The sequence below is a fragment of the Pseudophryne corroboree genome, chromosome 6 (assembly GCF_028390025.1).
Source record: "Pseudophryne corroboree isolate aPseCor3 chromosome 6, aPseCor3.hap2, whole genome shotgun sequence".
Taxonomy (NCBI): domain Eukaryota; kingdom Metazoa; phylum Chordata; class Amphibia; order Anura; family Myobatrachidae; genus Pseudophryne; species Pseudophryne corroboree.
This window is the reverse complement of record NC_086449.1, coordinates 611,647,333-611,653,332: the sequence shown is the minus strand read 5'-3', so window position 1 is coordinate 611,653,332 and position 6,000 is coordinate 611,647,333. Positions and strand designations below refer to the sequence as shown.

The 6,000-nt window shown below is 44.5% G+C and overlaps 1 long non-coding RNA gene across 1 annotated transcript in view; it reads right to left on the bottom strand.

The window, feature by feature from the left end:
- Nucleotides 1-351: 351 nt before the first annotated feature.
- The window catches only part of LOC134935507 (uncharacterized), a 151,655-nt gene continuing 146,006 nt past the window's right edge, over nucleotides 352-6,000 (bottom strand). The window contains exon 2 of the long non-coding RNA XR_010180201.1: nucleotides 352-981. This is a non-coding gene — a long non-coding RNA (uncharacterized LOC134935507). The remainder of the gene's footprint in view (nucleotides 982-6,000) is intronic.

Here is a 6,000-nt window from a genome sequence, read left to right as displayed (position 1 = left end):
TCACACAGCGATTTGCACAGCCAGGCAGCGTCTGTGCTGAGTACTCAGATTCCCATCCCTGCCCAGCACAAATATGAACAGCGCATACGCAGCTCAGCCCTGAAATCCCGTCAATTTTTGCCCCAAATCCCGGGATCCCGCCGATCCCGGGATTGGCCACCCTAGTGCTACTATTTCTTGCCTCATGGCTGTGCTCGCTTCTAGCCCAGAGCTCTAGGTTTTTTAATGTTCATGTTCCTGTTGTGATCTGCAGCATAATAAAACAATTGGTTTTGCTTCCAGGACCCTTACAGAGATAGATTCACATTATACTCAGGTTAAAAAGGAACTGTTGACTCTAATCTAGTCTAGTTGCTTGTAAAAAGTTTTATGAATTTATTTATGATTAAGACAGACCATCAACCCATGATTACCATTCTTTGCAAACCCTTGCATACTGCCTCAGCACAAATTCAACCTTGCATGCTCAAGCTCCAAAGGTACCATCTGGATGTGGTGAGCAAATGTGGAAAGGACCCCTATGTTGCTGACACCTTATAACATGCTCACATCCCAGACTCAGGTATCACTGGTGCTGATGACGACCTCCAGGTGCATGGAGGAACTCAGTGATGACCTCTGCCAATGCTTGTCTCATGTTGACTTGAATGGCTGGCCTTCTTCCTCCATTGAACTAACTTGAGATCTCCAGTCTTTCTTCACTTTCTGCAATAAAATAACCTTCTCAGATGGCTTCCTTTGTGTGGTCAGCATTTCATGATTCCTTATGGCCTACCATATCCTTACAAAGAAATGAAGATCAGAAAGTGTTAAGAATACGTAAAGGAAAAAAGGGGCAGACTAGATGGGCCAAGTGGTTCTTATCTGCTGTCAAATTTTCTTTCTATATGTCAGGCTAAAGATGCGGACCCATAATGCCAAGGACCCACTTAATTTTCATGTGGTTCCTGGTCTTCATTGGTCCATCATTGCTGCAGATCTCTGTGAATGGAGATGAAAAAGTACCTTGTGTTAGTGGATTCATATTCTGGTTGGCTCTAGATAGATTAGTTTACCAAACTGACAAATGCCACAGACATCAACAAAATTAAAATACACTTTTCTGCACATGGCATACCATGCAAACTACTTACTGACAATGCCATGCAGTTCATGAGTGGTAAGTTCTAGACTTTGATCAATGAATGTGACATCTCACCTGTGCAAGGGGGGGGGGGGGGGGGGCAGTAGGGCCTGACATGCGGGCCAGACTAGTCCTGTGCTGGGCATCCTGCCGTATGTCAGAGTAAATGATCGAAGATGTGCGCTAAATTTAGCACATCTACGGTCAGATCTGAATAGCCCCTTAGACCACAAGTTGACAACAATGTGCAAGATGCTCTGCAGAATTCTAGTTTGCAGCTCAGAGCAACTTGTGTCAAAACTTCTCATCACTTAAGACCGTTGTCCCCTTGGCATAAAGTCCGCATCCAGCTCTCATCGGGTTTGGTTTTATCTTCCAACAGGCCCAACAGCTACGTGTTGCAATCTGACCTCCTAAGAGTGTGTGTGTGACAACACCTCCACCTCATCTGACACCAAGTGAGGGTGTCAGAATGGGATGCAGTTAATTTGCTAGCTGTTGGGATCCCAGCAGTCAGCAGGGTCGGACTGGCTCACAGGGGCCCCACCTCCTCTAGGGAAGAGGTACCAGACTGTGCACTTGAATTATACATTATGCATATTTATTATAATTTATTACCAGTTATATATATAGCGCACACATATTCTGCAGCGCTTTACAGAGACTATTTGCCCATTCACATCGTTCCCTGCCCCAGTGGAGCTTACAATCTATATTCCCTACCACATGTACACGAGCACACATTCATACTAGGGTTAATTTGTGTTGGGATCCAATTAACCTACCAGTATATTTTTGGATAGTGGGAGGAAACCGGAGTGCCCGAAGGAAACCCACACAAGTACGTGGAGAATGTACAAACTCCGCACAGGTGGAGCCATAGTGGGAATCGAAACCATGACCTCAGTGCTGTAAGGCAGTAATGCTAACCATTACACCATCCGTACTGCATATGTTTCATTATAATGCACCGGACTATGGTGTATTTTCTATCATGCATTGCTGTTATTAATCTGCTACATTATCATGCATGCACTAGCAATATTGACTGTATATACAGTATATCAAGGGCCCCAGCCCAGGCAGTCCCTAATGGTTAGGTAAACCAATGTGGTGGCTGGCCACACCCCTATGCATGGGCCTCTACCACTGCATTCCCTTGTAGGCCCTTCTTGCCCCAGTCCGACACAGTCAGGATACAGATGCCGGAATCCTGACAGCCGACAATGCCAACATCTGGAATCCCGGCACACAGGGGCTCTTTCAACTTGTGGCTGTCCGTGCAAGGCGACTCTTTGCTCTCACCCCGCTGCCGGCATTCTGGAGGGCAGTATGCCGCTGTCGGGATATTGACAGCTAGCATCCTGTCCGCTGTGAATTCGTATGTATTCCACCAGCACACCCATCTTCATGCTTCATGGCCGATGAGTCCACTGAAGAAGCACCTATTGGGGTACAGGACAATCCCATGCTCTTGCCCAACAGTGAGATTATTCAGACATCAAACATACCATTAGCCCCTTTGTTTGCCACCAGGTCTGTGGGAATTTGCAGGCCTAATCCAAAATTCCAAAATGTGGTAGACACAAAGGGGGTAATTCAGACCTGATCGCTTGGCTGCGTTTTCTCACAGCCTGTGATCAGGTCCGAACTGCGTATGCACCGAAATGCGCAGGCGCATCAGACGCCTGCACTGGGTATCGGTGCATAGCGATGGGATGGTGCGGAGAAAGAGATCGCACGGGCAAATGCAAGGAGATTGTGGGGTGTTTGTGGGTGGCAACTGACTGTTTTCGGGGAGTGTCTGTAAAAACGCAGGCATGTCCAATCGTTTTCAGGGAGGGTGTCTGACGTCAGTTCCGGTCCCGGACAGGCTGAAGTGATCGCAGAGGCTGAGTAAGTCCTGGACAGTGCAGAGACTGCACAAAATCAGTTTGTGCATCTCTGTTACACATGCGTTCACACACTTGCACAGCTCAAATACTCTCCCCCTGTAGGCGGCGAATATCTGATCGCAGGACAGCAAAAATCGCTGCCCAGCGATCAGGTCTGAATTAGGCACAAAGAAAGGGGGGTTATACATTTATCAGTTACATGCAGAGAAATCTGGTGTATTGTACTTGCCCGCCCTTTGTGATCAAAAAAAAGAATGAGCCATGCCAGTGCCAAATACCCTCCGTAGTCTTCATGTAAGACATGTAAACATTCAGGATATGGGCACTAGAAAGGCCAGAGGATGCATCTTGGAGACAGCCAGATGCATCATCGCTTGGAAAGTGATAAAATGGAGAGTGAAAAAGTACCAGCCAATCAGCTCCTAACTGCCATTTTTCAAACACAGCCTATGACATGGCAGTTAGGACCTGATTGGCTGGAACTTTTTCACTCTCCATTTTATCACTCTCTAAGCGATGATGGATCTTGCCCGTCGACTCATTATTTCTCCTGAAAGGGGGGTTGATGTTAGGTCTGCATCCTGACTCCCCATGCATATGAAAGAAGGAGCAGCACAAGAAACCGAAGTGTATTGTACTCACTGTTACATAGATAGTTACATAGTTAGTGAGGTTGAAAAGCGGCAAAATGCCCATCGGGTTCAACCTGTATTCTGTGTTACATGCTGAAGTAATGGTTTAGTATCAATTGACAACTATGGTTCTTACCAATCCCAGATATATAATGTCACTATGTTAAGATCTATAGCCCTGGATACCTTTTCCAGTTAGAAATTTGTCCAATTCCTTTTTACATTTATTTACAGAGTCCGCCATTATTACCTGTTCTGGCAGGGAGTTCCAAGTCTTTATTGCCCTTACTGTGAAGAACCCTTTCCTACATTGTGTACGGAATTTTCTCTCCTCTAGCCTCAGCGAGTGCCCACGTGTCCTATTCAGAGTTCTTTTAATAAACAAATCCCCTGCTAACTCCTTATAGTGACCCTTTACATATTTGAAGATATTGATAATGTCTCCTCTTAGACGGGTGTGGTTCATCAAATCGACAGTGTCTAGGTCGACAATGTTTAGGTTGACCACTATAGGTCGACAGTCACTAGGTCGACATGGATGGAAGGTCAACAGGGTTTCTAGGTCGACATGTGCTAGGTCGACAGGTCTAAAGGTCGACATGAGGATTTATTTATTTTTGGTGGCGTTTTCTTTGTAGAGTGACCGGGATCCCAAATTAGTGCACTGCGTCCCCTCGCATGGCTCGCTTCGCTCGCCATGCTTCGGGCATGGTGCCTTCGCTCCGCTACCGCTTCGCTCGGCACACTTTACCGTTCCAATCGTAGTCCACGTGGATCGTTAAGTATGAAAAAATTCAAAAAAAGAAAAAAAATGTGAAAAACTCATGTCGACCTTTAGACCTGTCGACCTAGCACATGTCGACCTAGAAACCCTGTCGACCTTCCATCCATGTCGACCTAGTGACTGTCGACCTATAGTAATCGACCTAAACATTGTCGACCTAGACACTGACGATCTTCAGACCGGATCCCCTCTTAGACGCCTCTTTACTAGTGTATACATATTTAACCTAGTAAGCCTTTCCTCGTACTCCAGAGTCTCTAACCCTTTAATCAATTTAGTAGCTTGCCTTTGAACTCTTTCTAGCTCCCCTATATCTTTTTTATAATATGGTGCCCAAAATTGAACACAATATTCCAGGTGGGGACGCACCAAAGATTTGTACAACAGCAGGATTACATCCTCGTCCCTCATGTCAATGCCCCGTTTTATGCACGCAAGCACTTTAGTTGCCTTCTTTGCTGCATTTTTACTTTGTGCACTGTTGTTAAGCCTATTATCTATGAGTACCCCCAAATCTTTTTCCACCACAGTTACCCCTATATTTTCTCCATTTAGTGTGTAGGATGCAAATGTGTTTTTTAACCCAAAATGCATAACTTTGCATTTCTTTATATTGAACTTCATTCTCCATTTAGATGCCCATGTTTCAAGTTTACATAAGTCATTTTGTAGAGAATCCACATCACTTTCTGAATTAATTACCTTACACAGTTTAGTATCATCTGCAATGATTGACACTGTGCTTTCCAGGCCTATTCCTAGATCACTGATAAATATATTGAACAGTAGCGGGCCAAGTACGGACCCTTGCGGTATTCCGCCGACTACTGCTAGAGAACATCCCATTGACCACTACAGGTTGTACTCTGTTATCCAGCCAATTACTTATCCATGTAAAAATAATATATCCTAGGCCAAGTTCCCTTAATTTGAAGACCAGTCTCCTGTGACACACTGTATCAAAGACTTTTGCAAAATCTAAATAGACCACAACCACTGCTTTTCCTTGATCAAGCTTCTCGCTCACCTCCTCGTAAAAGCTAATTAAGTTAGTATGACATGATCTGCCCCTTACAAACCCATGCTGACTTTTGCTAATAAATTTAATAGTATGCAGATAAGTCTCTATGCTTTCCCTCAAAATTCCTTCCAATATTTTACCCACTGTAGTGGTTAAACTAACTGGTCTATAGTTACCAGGATTATCTTTAGTTCCCTTTTTAAATAAGGGCACTACCTCAGCTATGTGCCAATCCTTTGGTACCTTGCCTGAACTAATAGAACTATAGAAAATCAAGTATAGGGGTTTTTCTAGCTGTGACCTAAGCTCCATAATAACCCTCGGATGAATGCCATCAGGGCCTGGTGATTTATTCATCTTTATTTTGCGTAGTCTCTCCAGGACTACTACCTCACTTGAAAGAGTATCAAGCCAAGAGTCATTATCGTCACTGTCTTTATGCTCTACTCTTACCGTCTGATCCTCCCTGGTGAATACTGAGGAAAAAAATTGTTCAGTATTTTCGCTTTTATTTTGTCGTCGTTTATCAAAGCTTCCAGTTAATT